The sequence below is a fragment of the Schistocerca serialis genome, chromosome 11 (genome assembly GCF_023864345.2).
Source record: "Schistocerca serialis cubense isolate TAMUIC-IGC-003099 chromosome 11, iqSchSeri2.2, whole genome shotgun sequence".
Classification (NCBI taxonomy): Eukaryota; Metazoa; Arthropoda; class Insecta; order Orthoptera; family Acrididae; genus Schistocerca; species Schistocerca serialis.
Window position 1 is genome coordinate 119,274,815 of NC_064648.1, and position 17,402 is coordinate 119,292,216.

A 17,402-nucleotide genomic window follows, 5' to 3' on the forward strand; every position below is an offset into this window, starting at 1 on the left:
TGCTTGCTCAGTATACAGATTGAATAACATCGGGGAGAGGCTACAACACTGCCTCACTCCCTTCCCAACCACTGCTTCCCTTTCATGCCCCTCGACTCTTATAACTGCCATCTGGTTTCTGTACAAATTGTAAATAGCCTTTCACTCCCTGTATTTTACCCCTGCCACCTTTAGAATTTGAAAGAGAGTATTTCAGTTCAACATTGTCAAAAGCTTTCTCTAAGTCTACAAATGCTAGAAACGTAGGTTTGCCTTTCCTTAATCTTTCTTCTAAGATAAGTCGTAGGGTCAGTATTGCCTCACGTGTTCCAACATTTCTACGGAATCCAAACTGATCTTCCCCGAGGTCGGCTTCTACCAGTTTTTCCATTCGTCTGTAAATAATTCGCGTTAATATTTTGCAGCTGTGACTTATTAAACTGATAGTTCGGTAATTTTCACATCCTGTATATAAGAAGGGTAAAAGGACAGCCCTGCAAAATTACAGACCAATATTCCTAACTTCTGTTTGCTGCAGAACTCTTGAATATATTCTCCGTTCAAGTACAATAAACTTTCTTGAGACTGAGAGGCTTATGTGCACGAATCAACACGGTTTTGGAAAGCATCGCTTGTGTGAAACTCTGCTTGCCCTTTTCTCACAGGATACACTGATAACTATGGATGAAGGGCAACAGGTAGATTCCAAATTTCTAGATTTCTGAAAAACATTTAAGAGCATACGGAGTAAGTTCACAGATGTGTGAATGGCTTGAAGATTTCTTAAATAATAGAACCCAGTATGTTCATCAGAGACAAGGGTATTGTCAGGAGCGCCTCAGGGAAATATAATATGCCCACTGTTGTTCTCTGTATACCGGGTGATCAAAAAGTCAGACTAAATTTGAAAACTGAATAATCACGAAATAATGTAGATAGAGAGGTACAAAATGACACACATACTTGGAATGACATGGGGTTTTATTAGAACAAAAAAAATACAAAAGTTCAAAAAATGTCCAACACATGGCGCTTCATCTGATCAGAATAGCAATAATTAGCATAGCAAAGTAAGACGAAGCAAAGATGATGTTCTTTACAGGAAATGCTCAATACGTCCACAACCATTCCTCAACAATAGTTGTAGTCGAGGAATAACGTTGTGAACAGCACTGTAAAGCATGTCCGGAGTTATGGTGAGGCATTGGCGTCAGATGTTGTCTTTCAGCATCCCTAGAGATGTCGGTCGGTCACGATACACTTGCGACTTCAGGTAACCCCAAAGCCAATAATCGCACGGACTGAGGTCTGGGGACCTGGGAGGCCAAGCATAACGAAAGAGGCGGCTGAGCACACGATCGTCACCAAACGACGCGCGCAACAGATCTTTCACGTGTCTAGCAATATGGGGTGGTTCTAATAAAACCCCATGTCATTCCAAGCATGTGTGTTAATTTTTACCTGTCTATCTACATTATTCCATAGTTTATTAAGTTTTCAAATTTATAATGACTTTTTGATCACCTGGTACATAAATGATTTGGCAGACAGCGTGGGCAGTAATCTGCAGTTGTTTGCTGATGATGCTGTGGTGTACAGAAAGGTGTTGAAGTTGAGTGGCTGTAGGAAGATATAAGATGACTTAGGCAAAAATTTCTAGGTGGTGTAGTGAAAGACAGCTAGCCCTTAATGTGGAAAAATGTATGTTATTGCAGATGAGTAGGGAGATCAAACCTGTAATGTTCAGACACAGTCAAGTCGTTTAAATATCTGAGTGTAATGATGCAAAACGATACGAGATGTAATAAGCATGGGAGATCTGTGGTAGGGAAAGCAAATGGTTGCTTCAGTTTATTGGGAGAATTTCAGGAAAGAGTAATTCACCTGTAAAGAAGACCGCATATAGAACACTGGTGTGACCTATTCTTGAGTACTGCTTGAGTGTTTGGGATCCATACCAGGTTGGATTGAGGGGGGACATCAAAGCTATTCACAGAGGGCTGCTAGCTTTGTTACCCATAGGTTCGAACAACACATAAGTGTTACGGAGATGCTTCAGAAACTCAAATGGGAATCCTTGGATGGAAGACTACTTCTTTTCGAGAAACACTATTGAGAAAATTTAGAGAACCGGCATTTGAAGCTGACTGGAGAACGATCCTACTGCCGCCAACATACATTGCACGTAAGGACCACGAAGATAAGGTACGAGAAATTACGGCTCATATGGAGGCATGTTTGTGAGCAGAACAGGAAAGGAAATAAATAGTGGTACAGGGTACCCTCCACCACGCACCATATGATGGTTTGTAGAGTATACATCTAGATGTAGATGTAAAAATTGTAGTGGGTGGCCAAGAGAAGAATACAGTGAGCAAATTCAGAAGGATGTAGGTTGCAGTAGTTATTCAGAGATGAAGAGGCCTGCAGAGGATACAGCAGCCTGCAGAGCTACATCAAACCAGTCTTCGAACTGGAGACCACCACCACCACAACAACAACAACAACACGAAAAATGTTTGTATGTATCTGACCAACATATTTGTGTCAATTATCAGATGTACTCTTACAAAGCAGTGACTTCATTAATTCTTTTGAATTGATGGATGTTGTTTAGTTTAGACTTATTATGTTTAATGCACTAGATTTTTAATCATCAAAATAAAGTGCATGACTATCTCAAAAACTCAAGTGTGTGCACTGTTTGCATAATCTACAGCTGCTGTGTTCTGGTAATGCTGTGTCCAGAAAGGACTGTGTCTTCATGTAGTGATTATGTTGTTAGTGCCCTGCCACTATGTATAGTGAAGAGGAGAGGTGGAGGTACCTACCTCCACAAAAACATGTGGTGTGAAACTGGATTTGGTAACAGAAATGTTTATGGTAATCATAAACGTGGAAAAAATCCATGTTACTTCGAAATCTGCATTGTGTAAATCATTTGCACAGTTCCTAGAAGTCAATTAACAGATATTCTCCAAGATTATAATCATCAAGATTTCAGCTACAGAATATAGTGTATTGCATAAGGGTAAATATAACCATAGCATTCATTAAGTCTGACATTTGCAAAAGCCATCATTATGATGGCTCCACACAAAGAAAATGTAAATAAATAAATAAATAAATAAAATGATGGCTTAATGAACAACATAGGTGGGCACCATCACAAATCGCCTTAAGAAAGAGACTATGTGAAGAAGTAATGTCCAACAAGGCGGTCGTCTCCCTCATTATTCAGTTAATTTATTTATAGAAAATTAAACACAAACATTGAAAAGCAGCACCAGAGGGATCAAAATTAATGGGTTGCAGATACACTGTATTTGATTCGTTGATGATGAAGCAGTCTGCACAGATTCCGAAAAGAACATGTGAAAATTTTTAACTGGTGCACTGGGTAACCAAAAACTGAAAATAAATGCCAAAAGATGATGGTGATAGATAAATTGGACAAATAAGGGCAAACATTAAGACAGGCAATAAAACACTAATGCAAGTAAATAAATTTTGCTAAGTATAACAACAGATGACAACCAATAATGGACATTAACAGAAGAAGTGCAATGACTGAACAATCAGAAATATGAGTAATCTATTAACAAGCAACCACCTTAATACTGAAACAAGAATGACATCAATTAAAACATTTATTTGAAGTATTTGAAGTTAGAATTTTGAAGGGTAGGCTCTAGGTAAGCAAGAAAATAAAAAATAAAAAGCAATAACGGAAGTATGGTTCTTGAAAAACACCATAAAATATCCTGGACTGAAAGGAAATCTAATGAACAAACACTAAAAGAAATTAAATAGAAAAGGACATTGATTGGCATGATACAGAGGAGGAAATTAAACTAAGCCTTTTGGATCCATTGTTGGACTATGTCTGACATTACAATTTCTCGCTACAGCTCTGATGTCAGATGTCTGACATATTTCCATTATTGCGCTCTCCGTCCAATCCATTGTAATTCAATAGGCACACCATTTTTTGTAGGATAGTGGCCAGTAGTAAATGTGTAAGTGTAGAAGATATTGCCAGGTGGCTTCTCAAAGACACTGAAGACAATGAGGAATTTAGTGATGAAAGCGACTTGGAATAAATTTCCACCATGTGGAGTGATATCTACATATATGTCGATACTCTGCAAATCACCATGAGGTGCATGGTAGACAGTACACCCGTACATTGGTAGAAGTTCTAGTGAATCAGAATCTATGGATGGAGTGGAAAGTGATGAAGAAAGACAACCTGTAGCAAATACCTGGAAAGTTTATTGCGCTGGCAATGGAGATATGAAGTTTCCTTTTTCTGTTACACAACAGGGTGTCACCATTCCTCAAGGAGTTCAACCAAAATCTGAACACGAATATTCCCAACTCTCCTTCACTGACAATCCTGTTACTGAAACTGTGAATGCTACAAATATGTATCCTAAGGAAAAGGTACAGAAAGTCACTCCACTTACAAAACATTCACGTGGCACTTGTAGAGGGATGTTTCATTAGCACTGAAGATTTTTCTTGGTGTAATATTGAACATGACCTTGAATTTGAAGGCAGAATTAGTTGATTATTTTATGGAAGACTGGCTAGCACAAACTCCACTTTTCAAGAATGTCTCCTCTCATCTCTCTCTCTCTCTCTCTCTCTCTCTCTCTCTCTCTCTCTTAATATTTTGGGTGCTCTGTTTAGTTACACTCACCACAGATCAGGTGGTCAACATATGAGAGGGAGCAAAGTGAAGAAAGTTAGTGAGTATACTGACGGTAAATGCAAATAACTTTAAGCACAAAAAAGAAACGTGGCTTCAGATGACAGCAAAGTAAGATTAGAATTTTAAGTTAAAGAGTTTTCTGACTGCTCGATTCAGACAATGGTTATGTTTTTCTCACATCCCGTATTGTGCAAAGACAACTACAGTCAATCTAATTTGTCCTGGTTTACCTTTCGCAACCCAAATAGTGGTTCGTTTGGCACAGCATTTGCTAGCCTGTGCAGGTGGTTCAGGCTATCACATGTTTACTGACAGATTCCACACAAGACCACAATTTGCTCAGGAACTGCACAAAATGCAATTTCATGTAACAAGTGCAGTTATGCATTCTAGGAAAGATTTTCATGCGTTCTGAAGAAGACAAAACTTACTGAATATGAGTTAGGCTGCTTTCAAAGTGAGATGAAAATTATATGTCTTTCATTCCGTGGCAAGAGACAATTAATTTGAGGAAGAAATTTCTGAGAATGTATGTTTGAAGCAGAGCATTTTATGGTAGTGAGACACTGAGTGTGGAAAAACTGGAAAAGAAAAGAATCGAGATGATGTGCTTCAGAAGAATGTTGAAAATTAGGTGGACTGATACGGTAAGGAATAAGTAGGTTGTCTGCAGAACCAGCGAAAAAGGAATACATGGAAAACACTGACAAGAAAGAGGGACAGGATAATTGTTCATCTGTTATGACATCAGAGAATGACTTCTACATTACTAGAGGGAGCTGTAGAAGGTAAAAACAGTAAAGAGGGAGACAGAGATTAGAGATTGTTTGCAAGTGGTATTCTGAGATGAAAAGATTGGTACAGGAGAGGGATTCATTGTGGCTTGCATCAAACCCATCAAAATACAGATGACTAAAAAAAAAAAATTGCTTCTCATTTAGTCTCTTCTCGGTGTCAGAAAAGGATGGTCTTCCTCTCTTCTTTAAATGTGTATTTCTCACCTAGCTGACTACCAGTCAGATTAAGATTTCTTCTATAGGAAAGATCACTCTGCAGTTGTTCTCCACATTCGTTTTTGGCTACTGAGTAAAGAATATAAACTGCTGAAAGCTAGGAGAAAAACTAAATCGTGAGAAAGTGAAATAAAGTTTTTGAGAAGTATGATAGCAGTACCAAAAATGGAAAGATGAGAAACAAAAGTTGGTGCTGTTGTGGTGCCGTCGGTGACAAGAAACGTACTGAGGTATCAAGAAATCGTCAGATTAGTAATGGAGCAATACATGAGGTGTAAAACTGTACACTGAGAACAAGGCTTCAATTGAATGAGCAGGTTCACAGGGATGAAGCAAAGATGAAGATGCTTGCACAGGATAGAGTGGTGTGTAGAAATGCATCAAACTAGTCTCCAGGCAGAACAACATAGCAGCAATGAAATGTGTTATTAACAACCCATTCTAGTTGGCATCTAACAGAAAATATTGAAAGGTATTAAAAAATCTTCACTAGCTCTATGAAATCTATATTTAAATCAGAAAGGTGGCCAGTACGCTACATATCTAAATATAATACCCAATGAAAAATGGCAGACAGTAGAAATATTTTCAAAAAGATATTAAATACATGTCTCCCAGCCAACCTCTACACAACAGACATGTTCTTTAACAAAACTATGTTATCAATTTTAAACTTTATTGACAAAGAAACAGTAACAAAATAAAACAATCATCAAATACAAATAGAAAAATTGTCAATTCATTTAAACTAAATAACAGCCAAGTTCTCTACTCTAATTTTTGTGTTACAGACAATATCAGATTTTATAGACGAAAATGTCAAAACTTTACTTATTTTACTAGCTGTAGTGTCTTTGATTAGTAATCAAAATGTCCTCGGTCCCAGGCTCAAAACCTGCCACCATTCAAATTTTAATTAATAATTGGCATTGGCAGCCAAAAAATTCCGGCATAAGAAGTTGCCCTCATTCTGCGTACGACCTAGTCGGGGAGGGGCAGAGGAGCGGACAGAGGTTAGGGGCGCTATCTTGTTCTTTGGGTGGGTACTGCCCCTAAAGATGGAACAACCTGCTGTGATCAACGGCACGAGGATGCAGAAGGCAATGGAAACCACTGCATTAAAGACACATAACGTGTATCCCCAGAACATGTGGCCTGTAGCTGAAAAAGTGTCATGATGATCTCTCCATTGCCAAAGGATTCTGGAATATTTCTCCATTTGGAACTCCAGGAGGGGACTGCCGAGGGGGAGGTGACCTTAAGAAAAAGATTCATTCACAAATGTATTACGGAATTACATTCCGGGATAGCCTGCCATTGAGAAAAAAAGTTTGTTTTGCAAAGAAGCATGTAATAAGGATAATGTGGGGCATCCACTCTAGAATCTCTTGTGAGTACTCTGTTAACAGCTGGACATCCTGATAACATTTACTCCCTTGTGAAGTTTGTTATCAACAATTAGTTTGAGAACTGTTTGACTGCATCCAATACAGGTAAGATTCACAACAATAATATTCGCAAATACAGTATTAGAAGGCGAAATGGTTTACACTGTCCTTCAACCAGCCCCAGTTTTGCACATAACAAAAAGAGATATTCAGAAAAAAAGCTAACTCTTTGACTAGTTATTTAGTGACAGAAAGAACTTAGACTACATAATAAAATCAAACACAAGCTGAAATCATATCTCCATAACAGCTACTCCCACTCCATAGAAGGTTATCACACTCGACTTGCATTTGAAAGGATAGTGGTTCAAACAACGTACGGTCTTTGTGATTTAGGTTTTCCATGATCTCCTTAAATCGCTACAAGCATATGCTGGGATGGTTCCTTTGGAAGAGCGTGGGTGATTTCCTTCCCTGTCCTTCCTTAATCAAATAGAACCAACGATCTTGCTGTTTGGTCCCCTCCCCCAAATCCATAGAAGAATGTGTGTGTGTGTGTGTGTGTGTGTGTGTGAGAGAGAGAGAGAGAGAGAGGGAGAGAGAGAGAGAGAGGGGGGGGGGGCAAATATGCTTGAAAACAGGCATACCACATGGCAGACTTGACAGAATATTAAAAGGAGAACTGAATAGCTGAGGAGAAGTTATAATTTTATGTATTATTGACATACTGTAACACCGCAAAATGGAATGCTTCAGGAAATGACTTTCTTGCAAAAATGTGTAAATAAAATGGTATGCTACTCTGGAGAAACCTAATTAAGATGTTGCTGTTTTAAATAGATTGGGCTCATTTTGGAAGAGTGGAAGTTATCCTCATTTAGGTTTTCCATAGTTTCCCCAAAATCACTTCAGACAAATGCTGGTATGGCTCCCACAATAAGACCTGTGCCATCCTTGTCAAACTAAACCTGTAAGTGTAAAAATACCTCTATACATGACACCAATCCCATGTCAAATAGCCTGATAAAAAGGATCCATGGATGAAAACCACACCCACAAAAACAACTGCTTCTACAAGTCCATCTAATATCTCTATGGGGTTGACACATGGTCTAAAAGTATAACAATTATAAGTACTTGTATGAGAAAGGAATGTTAGTTGTTTAATGTTAGAAATATATGATATTACAGACTGTTCATGAGTGCTCTAAAAAAACTGTTAATGTAAGGCAGAGATCATCTTACAATGGTAAAGAATCTGTCATTTCAATACAATGAAAATAAATACCTCAAAAATATACATACATATAAACCAACAAACCAAATATAACTATGCTTTTATGAGGATAGAACAGGTGGTTGGTTGTAGCATTGATGAAGAAACCACTAGCTTGAAATTATTAAGGAAAAACATCAAAAACCTAAATTAGCAGGCCAAACAGAGTAACGTCCATCCTCCTGAACATGAGATTAGAGTCTTTAACACTTGCGCTACCTCATTCATTTGGTCCTTGTACTTGGACACTTAGTGTTGTTGTTGTTGCTACTATTACATTAAACTGCTATGAAGCTTTCTGCTTCTGTGGCAATGAACATTTTTAGCTGTGTACACTGCTAGATTTGTGACAGTACACACCAGTACTCCATACCAGTCCCTGTGAAAAAGGAAATCAGAACCATAGATTCTGGGATGTGATACAATAGAATGTATTTTTTACCAGAACAAATGTTGTATTTTCTCTTTCAAATTGCACTGGAGAGCATTAAAATAATGCTTTAAGAACTCTAACTGCCCTGAAGACCACAGTACTGGTAAATCATCTTTTTTTACAAATCAAGCACTGGATATATACATAACAGAGTTTCATGTAATTCATCAGCACAATAAAATGTCCCACTTTCTGTCCCATTTCTATTACAAAGAACATCTGGCCACAGACTTGCTGTGGTGTAACACATTTATTTTACGAGTGTGCTCAAACCTCTGGCCTCTCCACATTCAATTTATCCCTGCCTGCTAACATACTGCTACCTGCAACAGCACTATACATATTACTTAATCTGTCAATTTTTCTCCAATTTCCAATGAGCAGTTGTGCAACTGGATTTGCAATTTCCTGTTAGAAAGGTCACAGTTCATAGTACCTGACGGAAAGCCATCGAATCAAACAGAAGTAATATCTGGTGTTCCCCAAGGAAGTGTTATACGCCCTCTGCTATTCCTCATCTACATAAACAATTTAGGAGACAATCTGAACAGCTTTCTCAGATTGTCTGCAGATGATCAAAAGAATTGGAAAAGTTATTTAGACAAGATATCTGTATGGTACAAAAAGTGGCAAAGGGCTCTAAATAATGAAAAGTGTTTTGTCATCCATTTGAATACTAAAAGGAATAAAATAAATTTCAGTTACATGACAAATAACACAAATCCAAAGGCTTTAAAATCAACTAAATACTTATGGATTACAATTATGGATAATTTAAACTGGAACAATCACATAGATAATGTTGTGGGAAAATCAAATCAGAGACTGTGATTTATTGGCAGAATGCTGAGATAATGCAACGGGTATAATAAAGAGACTGCTTACACTATGCCTGTCCGCCCTCTTCTGGAGTATTGTTGTGCAGTGTGGGATCCACATCAGACAGGATTGATGATGCATATAGAAAAAGTTCAAAGGAGGGCAGTTTGTTTTGTGCAATTGCGAAATAGCGGACAGTGTGCCACAGATACAGTACATGAATTGAGTTGGCTATCAGTAAAACAAAATTTCAATTACCAACATTTTCCTCAGAGTTTTTCCCGAATATATACAGAGGAATGTAAGAGTACAGCTCAAATTCTGTGGAATACTCTGCTTTATATAACAACATCCTGCCCATTCCTATATGCTACTGTGTAATTACCCTCCACATTGCGGCAACATTTATTGAACGGTATTTTCTCATTGGTTCTGTCATCTTGCCTAATCATCAGAACAATGATTTGTTATGTGCACTTCCCGTCAAACACTGCGCAGTCACACAACTGCAGCATGCAGCAGAAAAGCCGCCGTCACCATAAGTGCATTTTTACACAAAGTTATCATACTTGGAAGGGGACCCTGTTTGCCTTGCAAACTACCCCTCTGATGGGAAGACCCCCCAGTGCCATTAGCAATCAAAAGACACTCTCAAACACTTCAAATTAGTTGACACGGATAGTATCTACTAAAGTGCTGTCTTTGATTTTCTGGAGCAGAGACTGACCAACTGGCTCTAGCTTCCACCGATGCTGATTACGGATTAATTAAACTACAACCCACAGTTAAAAAAAAAAAAAAGATTTGCTACAAGTATACATTGGTTTTACTGAACCTACTGATTCCACATGACATACCACATGACGTCATATGTGTGGAAACAGGAACAGAGCAGAACACTGGCAATAGCCTTTTCATTGGCTATACCTATTATTTTTTGGGATATAGGTTGTGGTGACAGATCAATCTGTAGCATAATCAAGGGATAGAATAGGTTGAAATGTGACTATCTGGATGTTAGTGGGGAAGCCATTGAATGTGAATATGAAATCACAGCAGTGATGACATACTGATCTGTAGCGTAGCCTGAGGTCAAGGTTTCGTTGAGAGTTGGCGAAGCATTATTGAAGATTTCACATAATCTTACACACTCATTTTTACACATTTCACTTTGGACAAATGGCAAACAACATTAAAAGCAACACAATACCAAATAACAAGACAACATGAAACAGCAAGTGCATCAACATGTGCATTGCCAATGTGGATAGCAAACTACATTGCTGCCCTCCTTCCACTCTATACCAGTCATTCTCAACAACTACCCTGAATGAGGTAAATTATCAGTCATTACCCCACCCACTCTACAAAATTTAGCAAATAATGAAATTTTAGATTTGAGAAAAGAAAGGCCATATTTCTGAAGTGACAACTGATAAAGTGTAGTTAAGATTCAAATGACTAAAATTCATGAACTTTTTGCTATGTAAATAAAAAAAAAAAATCTTCAGTAACTACAGTTTCATATTTATGACCTGTGTGGGAGGTCTCGCTCCATCAACAAGTAACAAGTCAGATTTTTAGTGCAAGTGCATTGTTCTGGGGAAACAAATGACATTGAAATATCCACAGTTCTGTACATCTTGCCCAGTAGCTAGCCCAGGTAACTTCACGAAGTCAATGCTGTGCGAATCGTACGTGAAATCCCAAAGAATACCAGTACATCCTAATCACACAGGCTGCGGGTAAGTGTATAATGTTCATGCGAGGACCATCAGCTGCTTTTCAGCAATGTTAGAGCTGAGTTTGTATTTAGATTTGTGTGTCCTTTTATCACAAAACTGTTCACACATTGGTGCAAGCAACAGTAGACAGAAGTTACTTAAACTTTGTAGGGTGCTTCAGTTAAGTTTAATACAGATCCTCTAGACTCTACAGCAGTGGTTCCCAGCCTGAGGGTAGTTAATTACCCTCTCTGGGGACTACATAAAATTTTCTGAGGGGCAGAAAGAAGAGGGTTTGATTGTGTTTCGGTCACAAAACCAAATTCTTTTTAAAAGAGCATTATTATTATTATTATAATAGTTGTTGTTGTTGATAGTGGTGGTGATATTTCATAAGTCTAATACTGATTAGATAAGTTATTACTAACAACATAAAAAAATACTAGCATTCATGTACGACACAATATGGTGGAGATTTCAGCACGTGAAATAAATGTATGAATAACCTCCTCATATAGGGCAACCCGAAAACACATACTTTGTGCCATGTATCTATGAAAGTGAAGCTGAGACACATACATTACATATCCTTAAAATATCTCGTGAAAACCCTTTTTCTGAATTGTAGGTACTTTCCGCAATTGACCAGAAATCGCTTCCTTACTCTGTTTGCAATAGATAGATAAACTAATTGACAGCACAACTCAACAGTAGCTATGTAATGGCTATTACATTGCTGTATGGTTTACACATTATTATTATTAGTGGCAATGGTTAGATATGAAACATTGGCAGTCAGAAGTCTTCCTATCTGGTCTGTCCAGAAGTAATGAGTCCAGCAATCAAGTTATTTACAACAATAAGTGTTTTCAGATTGATATTTTCACTCTCCAGCGGAGTGGGTTTTGATATGAAATTTCTTGGCAGATTAAAACTGTGTGCCGGACCAAAACTCAAACTTGGGACCTTTGCCTTTCGCAGTTCCAAGTTCGAGTGTCAGACCAGCGCACAGCTTTAATCTGCCAGGAAGTTTCATATCAGCACACACTCTGCTGCAGAGTGAAAATGTCATTCTGGAAACATTCCCCAGGCTGTGACTAAGCCATGACTCCACAGTATCCTTTCTTCCACGAGTGCTAGTTCTACAAGGTTCACAGGAGAGCTTCTGTGAAGTTCGAAAGGTAGGAGATGAGGTAGTGGCATAATTAAGCTGTGAGGATGGGTCGCAAGTTGCGCTTCGGTAGCTCAGTGGTAGAGAAATTGCCCGCGAAATGCAAAGGTCCTGAGTTCGAGTCTTGGTCTGCCACACAGTCATTTTCGTAGGGTGAAACTAATGTGAGATCCCTACTTATTCTTGTTAGAAGGTACATTTCTCTTCTCCTTTCACACGATACTTTAACCCCTTTCACACAATACTTTAACCTCTCTTGTGAGCCACGTCCTTTTTTTTTTTTTTTTACATAGCTGTGCTTATATCCCTTTCTGATTAACTTATGCAGAAAGCTATTTTCAAATAATGATATGAATTTATTATGGAATAGATTAAATTCTATGTTAGCATTTGGTTCATTATAATTTCTCCCAGTCATCTCCTTAAACTATTCTTAGAAACATTCATCCTGGAGTAATTAATTATTACAACTTATTTCCACTGAAGGGTATCCATATTGGAAGGAACTATGTTACTTATCATAACTAACTGTGAATCACGTTCAAAGAGAGCATTTCTTACTGAGTAAACAGTTATTCTCTTGCTTTGAGCTTCACCAAAGAAAACATTATCAGTTAGGGTCCAACTATCTTCATCCACCAGTGGTGGAATGTTAATTATTGAGATCAAATTATAGGATCCAAACAATGTTTACAGGTCATTTTTCCTATCAGAATCCTGTATAAAATCCACACTGAAGTCACCACAGACCATTAACTGCTTGCTGCTGTCTGACAGCTAGCACGGTTAGGAATCTGGGGTTACAGAAGTGTCCGATTCCACCCATCTGCTTTGACCCATAACATCATTGATACAGCAGAAATGGGTATTCAAAGTGTCTACAATATGGTGCCAATGATGTCACTACATACACATGGCAACAAATACGAAAATACATATAAATAAGACAATAACATCTCCCTCTTAAAATAACTAACGGGGCAACTGTGGGAAACTGGAGGTTTTAGGGAGGGAACAAGCTAAATATAACAGAAAAAAACACACCACAATCACAAAACACACAAAAAGACTAACAAAAAAAATTACAAAATTTACAGTAATTGGACACTTCCCTTGACCTATATAGGTGAACCATAGCTATTGACATGAAAGAGCCAACACCTACAACTACGAAAAACAAAACCACAACACACACACACATAAACCCTTACACCATGGGCCAAAGTAGACGGGTGGAATCGGATGCTTCAATTCACCCGGAATCTGGATTCCTCATAAACAATTCAAAATTTCCAATGGGGATCTATATACAGTTACAATTGAAAGTGAACTATTTTTCGGTATTAATTCACTAGCACACAGTTTTATGTATTAATCACTATGAAATCTACGTGTCTCAATGTTTTTTAATTTGTGTTCTATCTTAATATAGCCTATGTAACAACTCCTCGTTCTATCATATTAGTGCTGTACAAGTAGGCTGCAGTAGCATAATCTTTTATATGTAACTTATCTAACCCTGTGGTCATGTGGTGCTCAAACAGGCATGGGATGTCTATCTTTGCAGAGCTCTCTAATTTTTCCAAACAGACAAGAAGCTCTTCTACTTATTATTCAGTCCTCTAATATGTTGATAAAATAAGGTAACCTTGCTTTTCTGTGCATTCGTATGCATTTTGTGAGGTTCTTCCATTATTTTCAGTGCTTTCAAAACAGGTTACCTGAACCCTGATTCCAACCCAAAAAAAGAGCCCCTCTGACATCATAAACATGGGGGTCTTGCTATGTGTGATGGTGGGCCCCCGTATATTATTATATTATCCGCCAACCTATATTTCCCTCCACTATTCAGGTATATGCCATGTCTGGTATATTCACATCTCCCAACTGCAGCAACTGGCACAGCACTAGTATGAGATTTCATTTCAGTCGGCGGCAGCCTCCTCAACTCAGTGTTCACACAGCTCACAGCAATGCTAACCCAGGGCTGGTCAGGGTACTGCAGGACCTCCACAAAACTCACATTTGTGTGTGTAGCTGCTACTCCTATATCATCAAGGTCACCCCCAATGCTTTAATTACTGTTCTTTGCCAGGCTGTCCGCTGCTCCACCTATTATAACAATCTGATCCTGCTTGCCAAAACCCTTGCACAAATTCCCTATTTCCTCTATCACCTGGCTAATGCTAGCACTTGGCTTCACAATAATCACGACTTGATACCATATTTCTAATTTGCCTGAACCGTCTCGTCTACACCCCTCCCGTGGCTACTACCTAGCAGCAACACACTATTTCCCACTCTCTTTTGGTACTGACCTATGAAATGGAATGATCATATATGATCAGTCAGGGGTAAAACAAGTGGAAGACTTTAGTTTATTGGCAGAACAATGAAAAAATGCAATACGACTACAAAGGAGATTGCTTACAAATCACTCATGCGACCCGTTCTGGAATATTGCTCAAACTCATACCAAACAGAACTAACAGGGGATATTGAACATATACAGCAAAGGGCAGCACGCATGGTCACAGATTTGTTTGAACTCTGGGAGAGTGTCATAGACATGCCGAAGAAACTACGAAGAAACTGAACTGGCAAACTCCTGGAGATAGATGTAAACTATCCCGAGGAAGCCTATTTACAAAGTTTCAAGAACCAGTTTTAAATGATGACTCTAGGTATATACTATAACTCACCACATATCGCTCTCATAGGGATTATGAGGGCAAGATTAGATTACTTAAGAGCACACACAGAGGCTTGTAAAAAAATTATTCTTCCTGTGGTCAATACATGAGCGGAATGGGAAGAAATCCTAACTGGTACAACAGGACATAACCTTTTCTATGCACCATACAGTGGCTAACTGACTATAAATGTGGATGTAGAATATTGCTTATATTTGTGTCTCATACCATATGGGATTAACAGGGTTGTACAGAGGAGGGCAGCACGGATAGTCCAAGGTTTGTTTCACCAACAGGGGGTGGGGGGGTGTCATAAGAATGCTGAAAAACCAGAATTGGCAGATGTTTGAATGTAGATGCCAAATATTCTGTGAAAGCCTACTTACAAAGTTTCTAGGACCAGTATTATGGGAAATTCTAGATATACTTTTCAGCCACCTTCATATCAGTCTGTAGATACTGCAAAAGCAAGATTAAACTATATACAGTGTGCACTGAGGATTTGCAGTACTCAATCGTCCTGTGCACCATACACAAATGTAATGTAAAGGAACCCTAACACATTGTTCAATGCTAAGTACCTGTTTGGGTTAACAGATGTATAAACTGGCTTGATTTCACTAAATGATTTTTTTTCCTTTAGTCACTGAAAACTGGACCTACAACACAGGCATTCCCCAAATCAGAAAAATATTTATTAATCAAATGTACCATTGCTGACAAATTGGTACATCAATGGGACAGAAACTAAAAGAAATAAATGGAGATTAATAAATTGCCTGCACTCCTTTTGGTAAACAAAGTAGTTTTGTCAATGAAAATAAACTGATTGCTAGTAAATATTCCAACATCCAACATTTGAAGAAAGAGCTCTGTCATAACACATTTGTAACCTGCATCTTGTATCTTCTTTAAACAGATCTGCATAGGACTACATGTAATGAGTATGAAATGACGGGTTCACCACAGAATAAATTTTGGTATCAAAGATGAAACTGGAAGTTTTCATTTAATGAAAGAGCACAACAAAAAAAGACTTTCAAAGGTTTAACACAGTTTCAGAACTGTACTGAGGAATTATCACTGTGTACCTACTACGCCATCAGTATTAGTGCAAACCACGGTATTAGTGCAGTCACACAGTACAGTGCTGAGGCCTCATTGAAGTGTCTTAGCTCTCGTACTGTGTGTCCGCAAAAAAATTATGCCATATCCAACTGCACTGACAACTAATACACCACCCACCCCCATTAATTCAAATATCATAATTGGAAAATATGTTCTACATTTTCTACGTACAATTCACAGCGGGAAAAACCTCGAAAACAAGTGGATGGTATAGTGGCTTACACCAGACGGAGGACCATTTCTGCAAGGAAGAGTGACTTTCAGGACTTTATATCTGCACACTGACAAGCGTCCCTATTTGTTGTGTCCCTATCGTGTACAAACAGGTAGCATCCGCTTGCAGAAAACACTTGCATGTAATTACACGTAGTGTTTCTTATATGTGACGGGCTGGATTTGGGATGGAGGGTGCGGCAACAATAAACCTTCCTGTATTTGCAAAACAATAATTTTCTTTCTCTTACACAACTGCAGCATCAACATACATAGAATTTTATAGTTGAAATGTGCCATTAAACAGTATGCTATCGTACATTAGCATCTATGCAAAAACTGCTTCTTCAATCAGTAGACAACTAACCGCTAACAGCCGCTGACGCTTCTCCCAGGTATCAAAACAAACATATGAGGCCTGCTGCACAGAAGCTGTCAAAGAGCTCAAGTGCTAAAGATATTATACCAAATTGTTACCAACGGTACACTGACATTTCTCCAACGAGTTAACTCGTTACTTTAGTCCGTGTAGAATACACGGAAGAAAATCACAGTACGGTAATAATTAACGTACTGAGAGTAAACGAAAATGCTAATCGCTTTGGTTCACTCACGAATAACAGAGGAAATGCAACATTTTCAATTCAACCACCACAGATTGTGCAGATTGATTACCACCGGATGTCGATTTTCACAGAAAGGTACATGGGTTGTTCGAGCAAAGATGTCATAGCTATCAGGACCATTTGCAATTTTTGTCTACTGCACATGCGCAACGTCTGTGACGATCGAATGCTCGTTCTAGAAACTTCCCATCGGATTAAAACGTTGTTGCCAGAAGCCCGGCT

At 38.4% G+C, this 17,402-nt stretch overlaps 1 protein-coding gene across 3 annotated transcripts in view; it reads right to left on the reverse strand.

Annotated features, from left to right (window-relative positions):
- Positions 1-17,011, reverse strand: part of LOC126427329 (histone acetyltransferase KAT2A) — a 339,982-nt gene extending 322,971 nt beyond the window's left edge. Inside the window, exon 1 of one of the 3 annotated variants that reach the window (XM_050089640.1) lies at positions 16,922-17,011. The gene's annotated coding sequence lies outside the window, so the exon portion shown is untranslated. Of the gene's footprint in view, positions 1-16,874 lie in introns of all 3 variants that reach the window. The other 2 variants (XM_050089639.1, XM_050089641.1) reach the window with 2 other exon arrangements.
- Between the last annotated feature and the right edge of the window lie 391 nt (positions 17,012-17,402).